At 34.3% G+C, this 25,131-nt stretch overlaps 1 long non-coding RNA gene across 1 annotated transcript in view; it reads left to right on the top strand.

Moving 5' to 3' along the window:
• The first annotated feature begins 6,401 nt into the window (after positions 1–6,401).
• LOC144341005 (uncharacterized) overlaps positions 6,402–25,131 on the top strand; it is a 29,692-nt gene continuing 10,962 nt past the window's right edge. Inside the window, exons 1-2 of the long non-coding RNA XR_013417566.1 lie at positions 6,402–8,373; positions 9,867–9,958. This is a non-coding gene — a long non-coding RNA (uncharacterized LOC144341005). The remainder of the gene's footprint in view (positions 8,374–9,866; positions 9,959–25,131) is intronic.

The raw sequence follows: 25,131 nt of genomic DNA, 5'->3' as shown, positions 1-25,131 counted from the left end.
CGGATCTCAGCTCACTGCAAGCTCCGCCTCCCGGGTTTACGCCATTCTCCTGCCTCAGCCTCCCAAGTAGCTGGGACTACAGGCGCCCGCCACCTCGCCCGGCTAGTTTTTTGTATTTTTAGTAGAGACGGGGTTTCACCATGTTAGCCAGGATGGTCTCGATCTCCTGACCTTGTGATCCTCCCGTCTCGGCCTCCCAAAGTGCTGGGATTACAGGCTTGAGCCACCGCGCCCGGCCTTCATTACTTTTAATGTAGAAGAAAACAAATTAGCAAGGAGAGTCCAATTACTATAAATTTATACTTTTACATTTTAGCTGAGATGTGAAATATATTAATGTGATTTTTTGAAAAGATACTTTCAAAGAAAAATATTTGCTGACCATATCAGTCACTGAATAAGAAAATTCATATTTTATACAAAAAAGATAAATTTATTATCAACATTTATAATAGAGTATTCCAAATGTGTACAAATATATGCATAATAAGACACACAATCACATACTAACTCCTAAATTTTTCCTCACATCATAATTTTTTTGGTCACATTTACTTCGCAACTTTTTTTTTTCTTTTTTTTTTTTTTTTTGAGATGGGGTTTTGCTCTTGTTGCCCAGGCTGGAGTGCAATGGCACAGCCTCAGCTCACTGCAACCTCTGCCTCCCGGGTTCAAGTGATTCTCCTGCCTCAGCCTCCCTGTTATCTGGGATTACAGGGATGCACCACCACACCCGACTAATTTTGTATTTTTATTAGAGACTGGGTTTCTCCATGTTGGTCACGCTGGTCTCAAACTCTGGACCTCAGGTGATCCACCCTCCTCTGCCTCCCAAAGTGCTGGGATTGCAGGCGTGAGCCACCACGCCCAGCGGAACACTTTGTTAAAGAAATAAAACGATACAGATCAACTTGACCCTATTCTTCTGTTTATTTTTCTCCAATTTCATTTGCCTCTGTTCTTTCCTCCATTTCTCCTAATAGGTACTAACAATTATGAATTTAGTCATCTTCCCCCAAGTGCTAATTAATTTGCATGTGTAAGTAACATTTCATATTGTCTTACATGTTTTTGAACTTTTACAAATGATCTCCATTTGATTATATTATTGAGCTACTTTCCTGTTTGTGCAACTTTAACTTCTGAGATCTGGTTTATTCCTGTTGATATATGTATCATTTTAATTGTCATAAAATATTAAAATTGCAAATAATTAAAATTCATTTTAATTGTCATAAAATATTCTATTTTATGAGTATATCATAGTTTTGGATCTCTTGTGTGGTAAGATATTTAGGTTGTTTACAAATGTTACAAAAAACATTTCAATAAATATTGTGTACATGTCTTCTCATGCACACGTGAGAGAATTATTGGGTGTAGACTAAGAGCACACTCAAAACTTCTGAGTATGGCCAAATTGCTCCATAAAGTGATTTTACCAGTTGCAATCCCACTAGGGTGCATAAAAGCAGGCAATTTGCTGAGTGTGTAATGATGCCTTCTTGTAGTTTTAATTTTTACTTTCCTCATTACCAATGTGCTTGAGTATATTTTTACATACTTGCTGACTAGTTTTTTTCTCTTTGTAAACTGCTCATTTTTCCTAATTATTTGCTTTCCTTCTTTGTAGGTTTTTTTCTCTCTCTCTTTCAAAAATCAAAATACATAGTATAACCAAAAATATTTTTGTTTTGGTTGTGTGAATTTACATAGAGAAAAAAATCTTACATAATAGTTTTTCAACCTGATGTTTTTTAAGAGAATCAATCGTGATTATTTTATGTTAAAAAAAAGTACAATCTAAAGAAACAATTCAAAGCATGCATCAGTTTTTCCACTAAAGATGTTGATGAGATTTAGAGCTGTTCCAGACACACATAAAAGTTAAAGAAATAATCATATTCTATGTAATTATTTGAACACCCAAAGTTGCAAGCTACAAGTATCTACAATATTCTTAAAAAGTTATATATAAATTATTTAACAGGAAAAAAATAAGTTGGGCACAGAGAAAGAAAGCTGAGAAGGTGACATTTAAGGCATGTCACTGACATAGGTTTGAAAATAATTAAAGGATTTAGTTTGAAAGAAAGTAATGGGGTGGGCATTTCAGGCAAGCAAACTGCTGAAATAAAGGCTCAGATGTAAGATGCCCCATGTGTAGGGGCAGTGAGGAGCATAGCAATTAAGGAGACTAAGCATTTAGATTTAAGAAGTTGGTTATTGAAGTCAAATCAATCTATGCATTTAATAACGTGGAATCTCAGTATAAAATCACGATACTGTCCATTCCTATAAGATAAAAATTGAGAGTCCTTTATGTGGTACGCAAGGTCCTTCAACTTCTCACTTCTATCCAAATTTATTTTCAGATTCATCTTCCACAATTTATTCATCCATAGTCTACTTGCTAGCCACAGAAGCCTTATGAATTTTCTTGAATTCATTGTTTCTGAGATAACTTTCATTATGCCACCCACAGGCCCTCATCCCTATCCATACTGCAGTTTTTCTCATTATTATCACCTCTGTGAGTCCTTGGATAGTTCCTCCCCATCTTGCTGTCCATGCAATTTTCACGAGTTCATTACCTTTTTTTTTTTTAACCTTATACATGTATGTTTATCAGTATTTCCCCTCTCTCCAGTGTATTTGTTCTTTTTCCCCTAAGTATCTTTCCTCTGTCCTCAGGAGTTCTTTGAAAACAAGATTTATGTCTTTGTTTCTGAAAGTATTCCATTCTTGCAGCACAGGAACTGCAGCAGAGTATTTGCTCAGTGATCGTTTCTAAACGGAGGACCATAGAGGTCTAAGACCATCTACAACATAGGAATAAGACACATGTGATGGCAAAGCAGTTGTGGACGATTCCTCGTATATTGGTTACTCTGCCTTCTCTGAATTCCACACCTCAGGCTTATAGACTTTTGCTCAGTGACTGTTTATAACTGGAAGACCGTAGAGGTCTAAGACCATCTACAAAGTAGGAATAAGGCACATGGGATGGCAAATCAGCTGTGGGTGATTCCTTGTATATTGGTTACTCTGCCTTTTCTGAATTCCACATCTCAGGCTTATAGATTATTGGAGAAGACATCAGGACAAATGAAGCACAGGCAATTATCTATAAATGAGTCAGCTGCGAGGTCTGAAAATAATATCCAACGAATATGCATGAAATTGGGAAATTACAAAGGGAAACAATCAGATCCTCACAGTGGAGGTTTGTGTTTTGCGTCTGGAATATGTGAAAGTAATCTTTAATAGGAAGAGACCAGGGAGAAAGGAATCAAAATAGATGTGCTGAGTAACAGTAATGGAAAAGTTATTCTTGTATCCTGAAAAATGTTTGAATTTTTCATGAGACCTGTTGAAATGCTCTCCTGGTCTCTTATTCCTTTTTATTTGGCAATAAATAATATTTCACTTACAATACTATTTTATCACCTATGCTAACCAGAATGATTTGGCCACTTTCACCTTCAGTTTGAAAGAACCCAGATAATATGAATAAACAAACCAAATGATGTAGAAAAGAAAAAATAATCCTATCTTCTGAGAACAGAAACCAGATCTAAAGTTTTTGTAAGATTTAATAATCAAAATGAGCCCATTGTAATACCCTCCTGCCTTGTTAAAATAGTCACAATAAAGATTATCTGGCTATTTTATTAATTTTGAAAACCATAAAATAATTTTGTAGAATGTTATTTATTAATTTCCTCTTCTCTCAACTAGAAACTGGATATTATAAATTAGGTTTAAAATGTTTGCACATGTCCTCTTCAAGGATTTGATCATTTAAGATCAAAGCCAAGAGTAAATCTGAAACTTTGAAAGGAATGCAATTATTTTCTCACAGCTGTTTGCTATTTCACACCTGCAAAAACAATAATATTTCAGCAAAAATATTTTTAAAGTAAAGAAAGAGTTTAACTTGTGATTGAGGGCACGTGTTGGTAAGGCTAAGCTACTTTTGTTAGCTGGTGAAACTAATCTCTCCCTTTCTTGGATCATGAAGGGTCTCTACAGATGGTTAGGAATTTCTTTATCGTGATGTTTTGTTTGGTTGCTTTAATCAAGGTTGCCATAAGAAGGAAACAGTTCCTTGGATAGAATTACTGATAAGACTTTGGTAAAATGACACAACTTTAGCAAATGATTAAGACATACATTCAGTTAGACAACTAAATAATGTGGTGCTTCTGGCTACCCTGTTTTCGTACTAAAGATTAATATCACTCTTGGTTGGGTGTGATGGCTCACGCCTATAATCTCAGCACTTTGGGAGGCTGAGGCAGGTGAATCACATGAGGTCAGAAGTTCAAGACCAGCCTAACCAACATGGTGAAATCCCATCTCTACTAAAAATACAAAAATTAGCTGGGCATGGTGATGGGTGCCTGTAATCCCAGCAACTCAGGAGGTCAAGGCAGGAGAATACTTTGAACTCAGGAAGCAGAGGCTGCAGTGAGCTGAGATCACATCATTGTACTCCAGCCTGGGTGACAAGAGTGAAACTCTGTCTCAAAAAACAAACAAACGCACACACACGCGCGCGCACACACACACAGATTAATATCACTCTCTAGTTGCATGTATCTTTGGAGTCAGATTTCACATTTGGTTCCTGATGTTTTTTATTGGTTTTGTCCTGGTTTACTCCATCTTCTGTTGCCTTGTTCTACATGATTGCACCTTAATTCTTGTTTTAGTCTTTGTATTGGTTGCATGAATATCTCCTTTCATTTGTATCTTGCTTCTGATTGAGAAATAGTTACATTACCCTTTATTTCAGAAACAAGCAAATATGCAGCAAACAGGCAAATAATCAAACAAATAAAAATCCCAAACAAATGTGTGTTAGTTATTATTTCTGCTGGGCTTTTACGCTCTCTCGCTTTCTCTATCTATTGATTGATGTTTTGCCAGCATCAAAAGTAGGACAAATTGAAGAGTGGTTAAAGTCCCTCACTTTATAAAGACTGCATTGATTGCTTTTGTACTGGCTAATTCAAAGTTGGAAATAAATTTTAATGGCATACTGATATTTTATTAAGAAAAAGAGAACTTCTAGGAGTAGGTCCCATTGGAAGATTGATCCCTAATATTCATTCCTCGTTTGCCATATTTATTTTTAATCTCTCACTTGGTCAGGGAATGACTGCTGGATTAAGCAGCAAAAAGTGAAAGTGAAAGCCCAGGAACCGGTGCGGCACTTGGGACATAAAATCTAGTCCCAGAGGAGACAGTTGAGATTGTCTTTGAGAAAACTCTGGCAAAATTTTGGAGTGTGTTTTGTTGCTTTCTGCGTGTGCTGGATCCAGCAGAGAGTGCAATGATAGTCAATATAGGTACATGTGTAGATACAGGATCGATCTAATGGTTTGCACACAGACAATCTTCTGTCACACAAATTTGGCTTATGTATAAAATATGTAATGTATTCTCTGCCTTCCACTGAGTAAACCTCTACTGAATTTTTTTCCTTTTGGAAACTTATTTCATCTATGAGGAAATTACTTCTTGTGTCAATCTCCTGTCTTTAGCTGATTTGCTGTGATACCATATCATGCTTTCCATGGGAGAAATTCTTTGTTAGAAACCTGGGCTGAACTATGCTTATGACATATGCTTTCATATTGAAGAGATACTTCAGCACCTGCAAAGCTTCTCTATGTGTGTGGCAAGCAGGATTATCTACAGGTAATAGGATGTTACAATGGCTCTTTCCTGTCTCAAGTTCAACTGTACAACAGCAGACATTAGAACTGAGTGTAAGAAAAATGTTCCCATGTAGATTTAAGAAATCTAGATTTAGGAAATGGTTTAAGAAACTTTAGCTAGCTTAGGGTTCTGTAAGAGGAGTGGCTGGAATATGGAGGAGATTTATTGGCAGAAAGGAGTCTCAGAGTGACATGGAAGAATGGTGCTACCTTCACGCCTCAGCCTGATGAGGTGATAGGAAATGGAACTACTTGGAAACTTTGACCTGCCTGCTGCAATTGGGAGAGAAGAAAAATTTGTGCTTGATAAAAGTAACATGGCTGAAGCAGAATGTAAACCAGAGAATGATTTGATTCACAAAATTTATAGGACTGGCTTTAGTAGCAGAAGAGAGGAGTGTGGTCACATTTTAACAGTCCATCTCTATTAGGTTATCTAGGTAACAGATGAGTAAATGTTTTGCATGGGCCCAATTTGAAACCAGAAAGAGAGAAAGAAGAAAGAGGTAACTGGTGAGGGATTTGGGGTTGTCTTGGTTTTTATTTCCTAGGACTCCAGAGGGACAAGGAGTACTCTCTTGAAAGAGTCTGTGTATAAATTGCTGAACACACAGAAGGTATAGAAGGATTTGTAAATGACCACCAGGATGGAAGTGCAACCTTCCTGGTCGAGAGAGTTTGGGAAATAATTGTCCAGTAGACTCTGCCCAGAAGAAAGTGTAGCTTTTTTCATCTGCCAAGCACAGGAATGGCCAAACTATTCAGATAAGCAAGAACTGTCTGAAAATTATAGCACCTTCTTCTTCCACTGACTTGGGGATGAGAGTCAACAAAATGATAACAGAAAAACCACTGAGGAAACAGTGAAAGAGGAAAGATATAAAGATTGATCATTTCTCCCTTCTAGGCGGAACAAACTTGAAAAAGGTCTCACTTTCCAAGAGGAAAAATTTTAAATGAAAGTTAGATTCCGCGTTTTAATTTATATTTGGCATTGTTCATTCTAATTTCACAATTGAAATTGTGTGAAATGTAAATTATCATAGGACCTGATATTCCTAAGGATAAAGGAAAAGCCATAGGTATGCCAAAATTTGTATCCAGGGGCAGATGAAAATTATTCACATTGAAAAAAATGTTAATGAGCTGGAATGAGGGTGCGGACAACACACAAGTAAAATTGTGTTTTGTTGACTTTGCAAGTTGTACATGTTCTTGGCTTAATTTTGCTTTACTGGAATTTTTTAACCTTTTCCTTTTAGTTTTAGGGTTAATAAAATATATATTCAGTTAGAAAAGCTGGGTAAAGATTTTATTAAGTTTGTTGGTTCCTAAAATTTACTTTTACATCATTATTTCAGGTGATTTGGAAGTTCTCCATTGCTACTATGGCTCTCCAGTTTTCCAACTTTATGTTTTCCAACTTTATGTTTTCCATTTTGTATCTTACAGAACTATAGAGGTTACATATGCCGTCACCATCCTGAACTCGTTTTGACATTCAAAATAACCCTGTATATTTGCAAGACAAACATCATTGTGTCTATTTTAGAAAAAAGCAGACCAACATTTACAGGAGTAAAATAATTGCTGAGATTTATACTGTTAATAAATGACAGGGCGAAGATTACAAGTCAGTCTTCTGATTACAGTTTCACAATTTCAGAATCTATATTTCAGTATTCATATAAGTCTTCTATTTTTACAGATGATAACACTCCATAACAGATAACAATTTCTGAACATTTCTCTTTTTTTTTTTTTTTTTTTTGAGATGGAGTCTCGCTCTGTTGCCCAGGCTGGAGTGCAGTGGCAAGATCTCGGCTCACTGCAACTTTCACCTCCCGGTTTCAAGCCATTCTCCTGCCTCAGATTCCCGAGTAGCTGGGATTATAGGCATAAGCCACCACACCCGGCTAATTTTTGTGTTTTTAGTACAGACAGGTTTCACCATGTTGGCTCAGGCTGGTCTTGAACTTCTGACCTCAGGTGATCCGCCTACCTTGGCCTCCCAAATTGCTGGGATTACAGGCATGAGCCACCATGGCCAGCCTGAGCATTTCTTATGTAACAGACACTTTAGTAGTGCTGTTTATTATCTCTCTTGCTTTTAGTAACAGTTCTATGAGGTAGGGATAACTGCATCATTTTGTAGATGAGAAAACTGAGACTTTGATAGATGTAGGTATTTAACCAGGATCGTACACTAGACAGTGATTAGCAATGAGAAAACTTAAACCATGTCAGTCTAACTTTAGACCTGAATAATTAACTACTGCACTCCCATACTTTTTGAAATGAATACATCTTAGTAAGTATATATATATTAGTTTGTTCTCACCCTGCTAATAAAGACATATCCGAGACCAGGTAACTTATATAAAGAAAAGAGGTTTAGTTGACTCACAGTTCCACATGGCTGCAGAAGCCTCAGGAAACTTACAATCATGGCGGGAGGCAACTCTTCACAGGGTGGCAGGAGAGAGAATGAGTGCCGAGCCAAGGGGGATGTGCCTCATAAAGCCATCAGACCTCCTGAGAACTCACTCACTATCACGAGAACAGCATGGCGGAAACCGCCCCCATGATTCGGTTATTTCCATCTGACCCTACCCTTGACAAGGGGGGATTATTACAATTCAAGGTGAGATTTGGTGGGAACACAGAGCCAAACCATGTCAATGTGGTTTTTCACATATTACTGAATTTTATATTATAGAAATCTAAAGTGTGTATAATTCTAAGCAAGCTGCTGCTACTAAACTACTGCTTTTTTTAAAGAGGTGGAAAGAACACTCGACCTGAATTTAAAACATTAAGTTGCAATGTCTGCCTTGTTTTTAGACAATTATGATATACAGCATGTTGCAAAATTCCTCAGATTTGTTTTCCTCTATATCTGTTATACAGAACCTGTACTTAAGCTCACTACACAAGTTTAAAATATTATGCATAAGTTCACATAGTAAGCATGGATTAATTACTGAGGAAAAGAAGCGTGTCTCTCTCTGTGGGTGTGTGTATATATATATACACAGTCCTATATATATATATACATAGTTGATGCCATTAGTTCCTGTAGTAATAATGAGGCAGCCATTTATTTCTCATTATCAAGGTTGATGATTAGCTGGCATGCACGGTAGCTGATGCTACCGCTGTACCATTTAAAAAATATTTTCTATGTATACTTGCCTCTAATAATCTGCAATCACAGAGTTCCATGTATGTCAAAAGCAGTAGTATATTAGCACATCACACTTAAAAAGGAGCTAATTGTTAAATTGGAATAATATCTTATGTGTTGACATTCATTTCAATATGCTAAATGTTATAGAGCCAACACTTCCATAGACTAAGCATCAGCACTCTTAATCTATTATTTTTACACCAAATTCTGACTGTGATATTCCAGCCAATGAATGATCATTTTGAGTCATCAAATGGTACTGCTGCCTACTAGCTATCTTTGTACAGCAGCATTTGTGAAATTATTTGAATATTCAATTGCATTTTATGTTATTACTTATCAAATGAGTGGAAATGGAAAACTGATACATAAACTTAATTCATTTGAGGCAAAATTACAAATTATTATCATGCTTCAGGCGACAAATCTTAAAATTCCTTGTATTCACTGTTCTTAAATTAGTTGGTGTTTCATAGTGAAAGAAAATAATAAAGGAAGTTCATGCATAAAATAATAGAAACCTTTGAGGAATACATTGTTTAAAAGTCAAGATATATATAGAACATTTATTATATTGTATTTTATAAATTTTAAGATATCACTCATTGTAAGATGAACTATCAAGTAAAAAGTACCTAACAAAAAATATACAGTCTGTATTCAAAGTAGAAAAATCTATTCAAAATGTACACTGATTTTAAAAATGCTGAAATGTGGTTTTAGAATCGGATAACTACCTAATTATTTTTAATGTCGAAAATGTTTTTTCTAGTTTTCTTATATTTGATTCTGATTTGCATTTAGAATTATATTATTTATAAAAGTTATGATAAAATTTAGATCTATTTTCTTAATACATAAAAGCTCATTCAATAGTGAGTAATGCTTGTTAATAACAGAAAATGTTGGTATAATGGATATATTATACTTTGTTTGTTTGTTTACAGATCATCATAATAAAGATGTGATGTTTTTGTAACATATTTTGACTGTCAGACCACATTTCTGTGTTTAACTTGAGTGAAGTGGAGACTAACAGGTAAGAATAATCTTCTATATGTCGTCTTAGAGACTTTTGTAGAGGGCCGCTCCAAAGGAAACCTGTATTCTTTATAATATTTAACGTCATTTTTAAATTAAATTAATATATGTGTGTTCATCAAACAAGAATCAACAGTGGTAGATGTGCTGTGGGCTCTTCTCTTGTATACAAATAATTATTCCTTTGCATGTTTACTTTCGTCTTTTTTCTTTTGCTTATCAAGATTGCTTCACTACCTATTAGTGGCTAGAAATTCTAACAGCATATTTTGCAAAAAAAATACCTCAGTTATAAAAAAAAGGTGTAAAATTTTATGGATCAGACTATTTGTCAAAATCATGATTGTTTATATTTGCCAAGGAGTTGACTTGAAGATGACTCTTATTTTTTCCTCTGTGAATCTTTACTAAATATTAACACTAATGATTGTTTTTAAAGATGCAAAGATGAAAAAGTAGTCATTTGTGGTATTACGTTTCTGATTGGTTAAGTAGATGATTGATTAATAGATGACTTTTCCACACCTAATTCAATTACTACTTTAAGTAGATGATTATATAGAGAAAAGTTAATTTTATTTCAATACGAAGAATAGAAATGCAATTGTGAGGAGTGATAAGATTCGGCAAGAAACATAAATGTTTGCCATCTAGAGTGTTTTCTTAGGTATAACTCCCCAACATACAGTTGGGTCTGGAATTGAAATGAGGCTTAGAATTGATATATCATTTTCAGGGTCATCAACATTCATGAAAGAAAGTACCTCAGTGTTATTTGTGAAATGATCAAGTTGCATATATAGGAGAAGAATAAAGGAATATGGCAAGATCCATAGGAAACTTCTATTATTTTCCTATTTTCTACACCTAATTCAATTACTTCAGTTTTGGCCCAACCATCTCCTGAAATAACTGTATACTTTCTACTTTGTCTTTCTGCATCTTGTCATTCTTTTCTCTAATTCATTTTCCACATGACCTCTGTATTGACATATTAAAAGTAGATCACTTTTCATATGATAAACCTAAATAAATCTTTGTTTCCTTTTTGTTCACAGAAGAAAGCTCACTCATCCTAGTACTTGGTATGATCTTTCATTGTTTGGCTGAAAGTTGCATTGGCTACGATTCCAGATATAACCATAGAATCTGAATTAAAATTAGTATTTCTGTTATTCTATCATAATTATTACCATTCTCTTATAGCTCTTTTAAAATCTTAATTGTATGGCTATGCAGATGTCTGATCGCTGGGGAATAAATCATGAAAGGAAGAAATCGATTCTAAGTCATCAATTAATATAGGCTTTTCTTATAATAGAAACTCATTTATTTAATTTTTGGTTTGATTTAATAAAAATTATATAACTTTGGATGTTTGGTACTTGGTGGTTCTCAAACAACAAAATTTCAATTTTAAAAAGGTAGTCTGATTGTCTAGAAATATCTTATTTGCCTTCACTATCTGTCCCACAGTTGTAGATTTCCACTTTTCTTCATTATTTTATCATAAATCAAAGGTAGCTCTTTAGCTTGATATTTTATGTACTTTATTAGATCTCTGTATAAATTTGGAGCATAGAAACAGAATATTTATATCTTGTGCTTGTAATTATGTATTACTATAAGCAATTAAATGTTTATTTTCATGTTTCATAATGATTTCTCTTGACTTGCTTGGGAAGCACTGTATGTAAATAGGCCAAGCCTAAGAAAAACAAAACCTTCTCCAACCCTGGGTACATGAGTAGCTTTCTACTTTCATAAAATAAATCTGTGAATTTTAGTTTCAAAAACTATATCCATGGTAAACAAATAATTAGATTGAATGTAAGCGAAATACAGTTACTTAGTTTACTTTCATTTTTCTTTTGGATTTTGGTTTCTTAAGAATAATGGAGTTTGATTGATCATTATTTTTTTCCTAGAATGTATTTGCCACCACATATTTGCTCAAGTAAATCACACTCCCATCTTAATTTATTTATTTGTAACAAAAACATGCCAGGGAATAGGCTGACAAATATGCATTATTATTATATTTTTATACTAACAAGCACTAGGGAGCCATAAGCTATGACTTTTCTTGTTTCTGATGTCAGTTGTCCTATACCTGACAGTATCTGAAAACAAACACATTTGTGATTCAAATTATAAAAATATAGTTAAGCCATAAGCTATGACTTTTCTTGTTTCTGATGTCAGTTGTTCTATACCTGACAGTATCTGAAAACATACACATTTGTGATTCAAATTATAAAAATATAGTTAAAGATGAAGCAAAATGGGTGGGAGAAAACAAGGATGAAACAGCCATTTGATAGTTAATAAGATTAAAACTTTTATTTCTGTTGTATGTAGGTATTTATTTATTGAAGAATAAAACATGTATCTACTTGAATAAGCAGCACACAAGGAGAGAGAATAAAATATAGGATTTGCCACTTCACTTCTCTTTCCATTCTTAAAAATATAGGATTTTATAAATTTTATAAAATGCAGTTGGATTTTTAGACTTTTATAATACATGCAAAATTAGGTTTTTTTTGAAGTTTTGTTAAAGGGAATTAAGAGTTCTATACTCAATAGTCTAGGTCATTTAATCACAAACCATATTTTATATTGATTACGTAATGCCAGAATTATTCTTTTTTTTAGGGAAATCAGAGCTATTCTTACACATCTTATTACTGTATGTTTTCATATGATAGGCACCACCCATCACCACATTCAATAAGCAACATGGGGATAGCGAATCAGAAATAATTTTGTTCTGTTTTCTTCTGAAATTCTACCCATGAATCAGTTAATTTATATGGAGATCTGGTAAGCTCACCATGCCATTTGTACTTCTTAATCCTTCTTTTATTAGCTATACTTATGAGAATATTACACCATTATTTTCCTACAAGCCTCAAGGCTCAACTAATTTGTATAGTCAAAAATATTTTCAAGTGGCCTTCTTTTCTGACTAAAGAATTATTCATACTCTGTGTCCCAGTTTGACTGAACATGTCTCATGATTTAAATGTGTACACTTTATTCTGTGGATAAGAATAAGCACTGAGGTAAGCAAGGTCTTTACAGGTCATGAAATTTGTTGTATCAGTGGTTCTTGGTCTTTATCCATCAATGCTCTGGCTACCCCCTCTCAAATGCTGGAGTAATTTGTTGTAGTCATTTATTAACATTATTTTTATAAAGACAAGGAAGAGATTGTGTCTTCTAAACTCTGAAATTCTGGCCATTAATCTAACAGCTGTGGCAGATTTCTAGTCTTACACAGCAACAATAAAAAGAGTATTTGGAAAGCAAAACTATGCCCACTGATTATTAATTTATGTCTCCCACCTCCCCCCTGCACACAGTAAGCCTCTAACATTGAAATTTCATTTCCATTGACATTTCTGAGATGTTAAAATTACAGAGTTTAGTTATTCCAGCTTTTCTCTTTGTGTTCCAATTTTATAAAAACCTCAAAGTTTCAATGAGCACTTAAAACACCATTTTATTATCTGGTCGAATTCCTTATTATGTAGATTTAAGGAAATTTAAATTCTGAATCTAAGTAAAATAACAGAGGCATATACACTAAGGAAGTGTAAATTAAGAAGTTGGATATTCAGCAAGGGTCTATGTCAGTATGCCAAGTGAGTCCTGAAGATTTCAGGGGAACAATCCAGACTGGGTCATGGCTAGCTAGTGAGCTCAAGAAGGGGGTTACTGTGACCAGAGAAATAGTGCCAAAGATAGAATAGTAAATGAGTTCAAAAAGTTAACTGAAACCCAGCTTTTGTTAGCATTTAGAACATCATAAGATCATTCGGCTTAATATATCAAACAAAGATGTTGAACAGTTTTGTGCAGATATATGATGTGCTAAATTAGATTCTATCACCATCACTATAGATTCTGAGCACTGTGATGAGTCTAGACTGTAAACTGATTAGGATATTGCTTTAAGTCATGACAATAATCCAAGTAAGAGATGATGGTGGCTTTTAAGTAATAGAGATGAGAAAAAATAATTTGATTTGGGTTATTTTTGAAAAATTTTTGATAGATTTGATGTGGTTATGAAAGAAAGAGAGGTATTAGAGACGATTCAAGAATGTTGGCTTAGTCAAATAGAAGAATGACATTGCCATTTGTGTCATGGGAAGACTTTGACAGCAGTTGCATCTGGTAAAGGTGTGAAGTTCAGTTTTGAAGATGTCAAGTGTAATTTGCTTATTAGTTATCTAGGAGTTTGTGTGTGTGTGTGTGTGTGTGTACATGTATTTGTATCTGTTTCCTGGCATTTAAATGTATATGGCCAGAACTCAGATAAGTCTATACTGGGGTTATAAATTTGAAAGTTGTCTACACATAAATGGTATTCAAATTCCTAACACTGAATCAGATTACCCGATGAGTTAGTATATGTAGAACAGAGGCAAAGAAAAGGAGGAAGAAAGAAGGAGAGAGGCTTGAAGTGGCTGGTGATGTCAGAGGAAAGGACAGGAGTATGGTCAGCAGAAACCAAGGTCAGTCAAGTCTAGGAAGTGGTTAAAGAAGGAGGGAGTAATCTACTGGGTGAAATAATGTTTATACATCAAGTAGATTGCTGACAGAAAACAGATGGTTAGAATTAGCAATATTGATAGTCCCTGATGATTTGTAAAAGAGTCAGGAAGTGTGGCTGATGGAAGCTGTTACAATAGTCTCAAAAGAGAATGGGAAAATAATAATCTAATAGGAAATGGAGAGTGTAACACTTAAGAAGTTACCATAAATAGGAAGGAGAAAGTGAAGTCAAGAGAAGCCTCTCTTCTTCTTTTTCTTTTTCATTTATAAAGTGAATATGATGTTTTTAATTCATAAGAATTACTAGCACAGAGGGGAGATATTAAAACAGACCAAAGACACATGAATCTTTGGAGCAATGTTCTTAAATTGGTACGGTAGAATGGGATCTAGAGGAAAGGAAAATCTTAAGAACACAGGGTTCATCCATATCAATAGGAGGATGATCAGAATTATGTGGGTACCACTTCTGGAAGTAGGTCTACAAGGTGGTGAGATTTCATTGGAACTTTTGTTGTTGGCTTCAATTTAATCAGTAGTTGAAAAGTGTACATTTATGTGTCCCTATACATTAAAAGTGCTCATCTGCTCAACATACTAGTGTTGTATATGTAATAAATATCTGGAAAGAGTTAAAACACATGTAAAATTGAAGTCAATTTAAAATATACTCCACAAATGTGATTGTCATCTGCTTGCCGACTTTACTTATCTTCTGTTATCTACTTACCCAAACCAGCCTACTCCCTACCTCGCTCTTGTCTTCTGTGTTTAGAAAATTTAAAATCTGTGAGAAAATTTAACCAAGATAATCTGTGCATGTGTGTGGATAAAGTGAAGGGTGGAGATGACTGCTCTTTTCAAGTCATACATTTTCTGTGGTAAATTTAAGAAATCATGTTTAAATTTTTTTGTGGGTGTGCATATGTAAAGATTGCAAGGTTATAGGTAATTGCTATTCACATTTGCTTTGCAGTGCTCACAATTTATAATAGAAATCTATCTGTTTTAGAATGTCAAGGACATAGACAAAATGCAAGTGTTTATAAATTAAAGAAATCAGAGCCAGAAGACTAGGAAATTGTAGAAAGATTAATAATATCATTGAAAATCCAATTTGCCTGCACAGAAAATCATATTTTCTAGGAGAAATATTAATATCAGAGATGTCTAAATAGGTTATTTAAAGATTAAATTGCAAAGGATGGAGGAGGAAGAACAAAAACAAAGTCATATAAATAAAAACTAACATTGCAGAAACTTGAGATCTTACAGATGACTGATTGTGATCTACTTAAATATCTTTTGATTATAGTAAATGCAAAAGATTATTCAGAGTCCTATATTTTGAAAGAATTTGTAGAGATCATTAAGCTCATTTTCTTTAAATTAGGCCTGAGTTATTTAAGACACCCTGCGGTGCCAAATAATAGGCAAGTGCCAGAATAGTAAAGTATATAAATTTAATACGTATAAGCAGGATCTTACACCCTGGCTCTACAGAGAGGACAACGATGGAGCTTATTTTCACAGATAAGATTAATGAACATGACTATCTATCTTTTCATTTCATTTTATTCCCTTTAAAAGTTAGCATATTTTCAGGAAAATTTATGCAACTGTTGGATGAAATCTGTCTCAATATTCCATATATTGGAAATACCCAAATATGGCATCCACATTCATTTAGATTATGTTATGAACTCTGCAGCAATTTACAGACACTGGACAGGTTATGTTTTTCTTTTTGTAATTTTTAAATTCCTAAAGAGACTTCATCTTTCCCCCAAATGTCTTTTTGGGGAAATGTGTTCATGCATGGAGGAGTTCTATTTTGTAAGTACTAGATGGTGTGATCTTCCGTTTTTCTACTTGTTTCATCAGATAATGGCAAAACAAATGAATGAAAGCATGACTATCTTAAAACTGTCTAGTTTTTTGACTTTCAAATTTGCTTCAAAATAGAATAGTAAAGATATTTTTCATAGCTAAACAGCGTGCAGCCATGGTTTTTCTACCAAGTTTTAGTTTATATGGCATTCTTCATGGAGAAATCTGATCTTCAGTTATACTTGTCCAACTTCTATCTATATTGTAAGGTCAAAATAAAAACTTTTGATAACTACCTGAGATTTAATGTAAAACTTCTATCAATAGTAATGAGGAATTTTTTCCCTTAGTCTACTTTCTTTTAGAACTTACATTATTTCATAGCTTACTGTATTTGTAGTTTTTGTCTCTGAATATAAATTTTAAACTTCTTGAAGACAAGAACTCAACTTTTATATTATATTTGTCTTTATAGCTGCCAGTACCCAGAAAGCGTTAATTGGCCAAATATCAAGTCTTTAATGAACACTTCTTATCTAAATAAGGCATCATTTCAATTTGTGTATTTGAGATAGGAATAAACTGCATGTGAACAGTTTCTGCTAGTGTGGAGAGAATGAGAAAACAAAATATTTCAATTAAAAAAATCAACATTTTATGATAATTGAAAGTAATTAAGGGGACTCAACAGTCAAATGATTTTGAAGTTTTTTGGATTTAAAGCCTGCAGCATAGTAATATTGCTAACTTAAGTAAAGTTAATTTGTGGAGTAAAATTGTGGTATGTATTTTTGTCCATTGAGATTTTGGTGTATCAGAGGGGCCAGAATTAATTAATTTTAAGATTAGTAATTATCAGCAAGGATGTGGGAAAGTTCACATTAACTCTAACTAGAATGTGAGAGAAACAAGAGCAAAGGCTGTGGCGGAACTTTGTGGAACTTGCTGAATATGAGGCCATATTCTAAATTCCTTGGTGGGACCTGAGCCTTTTCACTAAAAGAAGTTGTAAAATCATCTACTGGGAATCAGCAAGAACATCTTGGGAACAGGAACAAGTAGGAGATTATGGTGTTTGCTCACATGACAAATACCAAACTTAAGTATAAATACTAAATGTAAGATATTACCATTATCAACACAGTAGTAATAATTTTAATATTGATTACTTGGCATTCTACTGCAATTTTATTTTACTTTGTTTTCACAAGCTATTGGTGAGGCATCATTATTAATATTTTTTTCCCATTCTATAGAAGAGAGGACTTGGAATTAAACTAATCAAGGAAGTCACTAAAGGTCACACAAAAGCAAAGGTGAAAGTTTTTATTTGAACTTTGGCTAACTCATGCCTTTACTTTTTCTATCACAAAATATTGATACACCATACTTTACAAATATTATCCATTTTGAAGTCATTTTAATTATTTTTTCGCTCCATGCTCTAAATTGTGAATGTTGAATATGTCCTGTTCAAAGAAACAGACCAATGAAACAGGTGTAGATGTGGCACGAATCTCTCTAAACGTTCTCTCTTTCTCAATCTCTTTTATCTTTCATAGAAATGAAAAAAAAAATAGATGACATCTCTTCAGCACTAAGTAAAGATGTAAGAAGGAATACTACTTTAATATTTTGCTCTAAGCATAGAAAAGTCTATAGTTAATGGGACAATATCTATATAAAATAGCCATTTTGCCAGAGATGCTATTGATTAGAAAGCCTCTGAAGTTTTTGCACTGTTTTTTGCTCTCTCTTTTTTGGCTCTGGTCTCAACCATAAACTTGGAAAGGCACTTCCTTCAGCTGATTCAACTGGTTGATCCCATGTCTCTCCTCACATAATTTGTGGAAGGATCTATCTACCTGAGAGGTAGTTGAATATAGTTGTTAAGGGTCCAGGTTCTGAAAACAGACTGATGCAGCTCCATCACTTACCAACGCAGCCCTACGAGAAAATTTATTAAGCTTTATCTGCCTCAGTTTTTTCACCTTTAAAATTAAGTTATTAATAATACCACCTACAAGATGAATTATTATGAGGATTAGATGAGTTAGGATATGTATTATTCTTAGTGTCCAGTATATCCTAAGATTTAACTTTTGTAATCAAAGAGATACTTGATCATAACTATTGTTACCAAAATTAGAAAATAACTCTACATATGTCCAAAATAGCATTTTTCAATAACATAGAACTCTGGCCAAAACCTTGCCCCAGCACTGCTAGATCTTCCATGGACTGATGTTTTTTGCTTACTATGACAAAATATACTGCTTGCTTCCTGCTGGCCCCGACCCCAAATGACAGATATGACCTGCTTTGCAAGTCACACAACGTGACGCAGTTTTCTCCATAAACCAGAATCCTAGGAAGGAGGGGTTTGTCCAATCTTATTAAAGAAACTAAGTAAAATGAAACTTAAGCCTAGAGGACAAGGTTCTACTTTATTTGCCATTTTCAGGATTTAAGCCACAGTGGCAAATGCTAATTTATACGCAAGTTTTATTCCTTGATAATGTGCCAAAGTTTTAGTAAAAAATGAGAATGTTAATGAAAGAGCCAATCATCTTCAAGTATTGAATTCAATATTCATGCTGCATTCGAGGTAATTTCATGAAGAACTGTGGCATTTATTTGTCTTTCTCATCCTAAAGCACTTATAAATGAAAAGAATATTTGTCTAATTAAACCCTGTGTACTATATATAATACTATACAGAATCATAAGTACTATGTACACTTTTGGAAACAACGTAGCCGAAACAGTTTCAGAATAGGGACACCTGAGATAATCACAAAAAGGAAACATTCCCCTTGTATAAATTTTAAAAATAAATAGAAAATGCTTTTCTCTTTTAATTGTTTTGGCTGTACCTAAAGCCTTTTAATTTATGTTAGAATATATGAGGATGGGGAAAAACACAGTAGTGAAACATTTAAGTTCATTAGAGAGTTGCAGTCTGTCCAGACAATGCTGAAGTGTCTGTTTTCCTGCAAGGATGGCAGTGAGTGAAAAAGTGATGTACAGAGACCTCTAGAGACTGGAAAGCTTAACTACAGTTAATACTATGCAGCTAGGCTTCAATGCTGTGCTGTAATTGAATTACTCAGGGAGCTATAACACAGCTATAAAGAGAACAAGGTACTATTCTATTCCTAGTGATGTGGTTAAAATCAGCGTTCTCAAAAGCCTTATGCTTTTGGCTATTTTCTCTTTAATGATTTAATTAAAGTAAAATATGATTTACATTTGTTCTACTGGAAAAACAATGATTAAATCACAGATGTTCATACCCAAAACATATAAATTATCAATGTGTGCAGAACATTTATTATTAGAAAAACTTAGTAAGCATTTACCTGCTGCCATGACATAGGATATTCTATTTACTTTAGCTTTTACTTACTTGTTTTGGAAAGAAAACCTGTCCTTATCACATTTATTTTCCTTTTTGGATATATTGGATTCCTCGTTTTGATGCCTTTGATTATGGGTGGTAGATTTCTTTAAATACTCACTAAAAATCCCATATGAACTTATTGGAATGGAAATAACACAGTTTATCATATTGTAAACACATTTTACAGTCAGTTTTGTCTTCATTTCAACTATTTTTTTTGCTCTGTACATGAAGTTATGAATGTTGAATATTTCCCGCTACAAAGAAACAGATCAATTAAGCAAGTATAGCTGCTCTACTTCTGTCTCTGTCTCCATCTCTCTCCCTCCTCCTCCTCTCTCTTTGTCTGGCATACACATATGTATTAGCGTATTAGCCATTAGTATTAGCCACGGTTCTCCCAAATAACAATATCAATATCCAATATGGGGTGTGTGTGTGTGTGTGTGTGTGTGTGTGTGTGTGTGTCAAGGAAGAGAGGGAGAGAGAGACAGAGACAGAGAGAGAGTGACAGAGAGAGAGAGAGATAGAGATTTTATTTTATTATTGGGACTAGAAAGTTCAAAATCTCCTGGTCAGGATGACAGGCTTGAGATGTCAGGGAAGAGTTGATATTTTAGACTCTAGCCCAAAGGCAATCTAAAGGCAAATTTCCTTTCAAGGCCTTCAACCAACTGGATGAAACCCACTCACATTTGGGAGAGTAATCTGTCTTCTTCGAAGTCTATTGATTTAAATGTTAATCACATTTGAAATATAAATTTATTGCAGCATCTAGACTACTATTTGACTAAAAACGAAATACCATGGCTATCCAAGTTGACACATAAAACTGATCATTGAACTGAGTAATTCTGACAACTTTATAAAATTTGACTATTCTAAGTGAACCAAAGCAAGCAAAATATCAACATAAATATACACACAAATAATACAATTATACAACAACTAGTGATTATTTATCCTGTGAATTCTATCTAATCACAGTAAAATACTTCTCACAAAGACAAACAATGCAAGGTGCCTACCTTGCAGTTAAAGTTCACTGCTATCTGATATTCAGTCTGCCATATTCTTTTACTATTGATTTCATCTTAAAGAATAAATCAGGGGCCGGGCGCGGTGGCTCAAGCCTGTAATCCCAGCACTTTGGGAGGCCGAGACGGGCGGATCACGAGGTCAGAAGATCGAGACCATCCTGGCTAACACGGTGAAACCCCGTCTCTACTAAAAAATACAAAAATCTAGCGGGGCGAGGTGTCGGGCGCCTGTAGTCCCAGCTACTTGGGAGGCTGAGGCAGGAGATTGGCGTAAACCCGAGAGGCGGAGCTTGCAGTGAGCTGAGATCCCGCCACTGCACTCCAGCCTGGGCGATAGAGCGAGACTCCTTCTTAAAAAAAAAAAAAAAAAAGAATAAATCAAAATTTATAATTAACTTATTTTTGTAATCACACCCAAGTTCTAGTTATTGAATCAAGACTGATAGGTTTTCATTGATTACAGATTTTTTTCTTATAGACATGTGGAGATCCCAGTGAAGAGTTGATTGAGATATATTTCCTTTATATTTCAAATACAACTGTAAAGATACTCTAAGCCAAATATGTCATTTATTGTTGAGCATATAAAAAAGGATAATATGCTAATAATTTTATAATCTTTTATTTTTTAAAATACTAAGTAATGTAATTAGTTTTGAGCCATATTGACACAAAATGGTGTCCTCTTGGTTTGAAATGGAATTGTAATTAATGTTACCTATGCACAAATACATGGAATATATTAGTGATACTGTCTTCAGCCATCATTATATTTAAATATGAATTTGATATAAAATACTAACTTTGCCTTTTAAAACGTGTTAATACTATTTGTATATTACACTATAGCACATTTCTGAGACTGCTTTCCTCATCATTCTTTTTTGGATAGGCATCTGCATTCTCTTAATATGCAATGAATAGAATATGACTATGGGCTCATTTGACTAATTAAAAAAATTGGTCATGCACATAAAGTAGCTTGTATAAGGTCATATTACAATTTAGCATTCATGCCAGAAGTAAAACCTACATTTACTAGTTTTGAATACAGTATATAATCATTTGAGATTTACCAAGAGGGGATCAAGTAACTAGAGAAAAGTCTGTATACATTTTTTAAAAACATGTTTGACCATTATATTTATTTTTTCAACCTTATTAAGGTATAACAGACACTATTTCAATATATTACAAATATACAATATGATTATTGAGTCTATGTCTACATTGTGAAATGACTACCACAATCAATTTATACACCCATCACCACACATAGTTGCCATTTTGTGTGTTGGGGGAGGGGTGCTGAGGACAGTTAAGATCCACTCTAGCAAATTTTAAGTAAACAATTCAGTATTATTAACTTTAGTTGCCATGCTGTACAGTTTCAGAATTTGTTCATCTAGCAACTGAAAGTTTGCACCCTTTTACCTGCATCTCTCCATGTCCCCCACCTTCCCAGTTCCTGAAATCACCTTTCTACTCTACTTTTATGAGTTGAGCTTTCCTTTTTTTTTGAGACAGAGTCTCGCTCTGTCACCCAGGCTGGAATGCAGTGGCGCAATCTTGGCTCACTGCAAGCTCTGCCTCCTGGGCCCACGTCATTCTCCTGCCTCAGCCTCTCCAGTAGCTGGGACCACAGGTGCCCGCCACTGCACCCGGCTAATTTTTTTTTGTATTTTTAGTAGAGACCGGGTTTCACCGTGTTAGCCAGGATGGTCTCGATCTCCTGACCTTGTGATCCGCCCGCCTCAGCCTCCCAAAGTGCTGGGATTACAGGCGTGAGCTACCGCGCCCGGCACGAGTTGAGCTTTCTTAGATTGCACATGTAAGTGAGATTATACAGTATCTATCTTTCTGTGCCTGGCTTAGCATATTTAGCATGATGTCTTCCAGGTTTATCGATGCTGTTGCAGGTGTTCCTTATTGTTTATGGCTGAATAATATTTCATTGTGTATATGTATACCATGTTTTCTTTAGTCATTCATTAGTCGATATACTTCTTAATTCCTTAAAGACCTGAGGAAATGGCAATATAATCCCTCATCTATTATTTTCAACAGTAATACATCCGAGTCTGTATAAGTATCTAACAAAGATATTTTTAATATAGCTAGTAAAATGCATAGTAAGATACATTTCTGAACAGCAGTTCTGTGTTTTGTTTTGTTTTAAAGCTAAGTAGGTTATTAATTTAGTTTCAGGCTAAATTGCAATCATGATCTGTAGTTAATGGACTACTCTTCTTTCATCCTGAATCCAAATGTAGTACAAAATTGAAGGAGAAGTATTTAAATACAAAATAAGCAGAGGTGCAGCATTAGATGGGCCAGATGAAATCTGAATGCAGAAAATATTGAGGGAGAAATGAGAACAACAACAACAAAAAAACATAAATGAGTACAGTGCTGATAAAAGTAGCTATAAAAAGTATTAGGGCACAGAAATTTGCCAAAATGGAAAGGGCTATTTAGGAAATAGACTGTAAAGGGCTGGGATCACAAATGATGACAATTACAAGAACAGTTTTATCTCTGAGCCTTCTTTCATCTGAAAATAGGAATCGTGTATCAAATTACCCTGTGCAGTAATATGGCTGGAATAGGTGCTAATTGGAATAAACAGTTATCAATGTTGATGGAAATTTGTTTGGCACTACCGAAGCATACTGAATATGAGAGAGATCATCTTAGTATAACTTCAGGTTAACTGTAACTGACTGATAAAGAGTTGTATTTCTGAAATCAGATATGTCAGAGAATGCAAGGGGCATAGTGGGAATAGCCTTCTCTGAAATGAGGGCAGAAACATGTGGTTACCGAGTTTGAAGCTGGTGCAAACAAGACATAAACGTTCCTTATTTCACCACCGTTTTTCAGGGAAGATCCTCAAATATCTTATTTGCATTAATAACATTTGTTTGATTTTTATATGTCTGGTTGGGATGAAGAAAAAGATGAGAAGAAATTTTTTTGAAATTTTGGCCAAATCCCTTTTTCAACAAAATACATTTTGTTAGGAGTTGCTTTTATGGCTCAATCTCTAGTTATAATTTAATGTTTATCTTAAACTTTTACTTTTTAAAAATCTTTTAGCTTTTGTGGGTTCACGGTAGGTGAATATACTTACAGGGTACATGAGATACCTTGGCACAGGCATGCAATGATAATAATATCATGGTAAATGGGGTATCCATCCCCTTAATCATGTATCCTTTGTGTTACAAACAATTCGATTATACTCTTCTGATTATTTTTAAATGCAAATTAAATTATAATTGACTACACTCATCCATTTTTGCTACTAAATACAAGGTCTTATTCATTCTTTCTATAATGACTACTTATATACCCATAAATCATCCTCACTTCTCCCTCCCCCACTACTGCCTTGCCCAGCTTGTAGTAATCATCCTTCTACTCTCCATCTTCATGAATTCAATTGTTTTATTTTTTAGCTACCACAAATAAATGAGAACATGCAAAGTTTGTATTTCTGTGACTGGTTTATTTTACTTAACATAAAGATATTCAGTTCCATTCATGTTGTTGCAAATTACAGAATCTCATTCTTTTTTATGGCTGGATAATACTCCATCGTGTATATGTGCTACATTTTCTTTATCCATTCATCTGTTAATGGATACATAGGTTGCTTCAAAAGTTTGGCTATTGTGAACAGTGCTGAAACAAACATGAGAGTGCAGATATCCCTTTGATATACTGACTTGTTTTCTTTTGGGTATATATGTAGCAGTGGGATTGCTGGATCATATGGTAGTTCTGTTTTTTGTTTTATGAAGAATCTTCAAACTGTTTTCCACAGTCATTTTACTAATTTACATTTCCACCAACAGCATATGGGGGTTCCCTTTTCTCCACATCTGTATCAGCATTTGTTATTGCCTGTCTTTTGGATAAAAGCCATGTCAACTGGGGTGGGATGATATGTCATTGTAGCTTTGATTTGCATTTCTCTGATGATCAGTGACACTGAGCACGTTTTCACATGCCTGTTTGCCATTTGTATGTATTTGAAAAATTTCTATTCAAAATTTTTACCCATTTTTTAATTTGAATATTTGATTTTTAGCTATAGAGTTGTTTGAGTCCTTATGTAGTCTGGTTATTAATCCTTTCTCAGTGGATAGATTGCAAATATTTTCTTCTGTTCTGTGGGCTGTCTCTTCACTTTGTCGATTGTTTCCTTTGCTATGCAGAAGCTTTTTAACTTGATGTGATCCCATTTGTTTTTGCCTTTGCTTTGGTTGACTGTGTATTACTCAATCAATCTTTGCCCAAACCAACATTATGAAGAGTTTCTTCAAC

Source organism: Macaca mulatta, chromosome 5, assembly GCF_049350105.2.
Source record: "Macaca mulatta isolate MMU2019108-1 chromosome 5, T2T-MMU8v2.0, whole genome shotgun sequence".
Classification (NCBI taxonomy): Eukaryota; Metazoa; Chordata; class Mammalia; order Primates; family Cercopithecidae; genus Macaca; species Macaca mulatta.
This window is presented reverse-complemented; position numbering and strand designations above follow the sequence as displayed.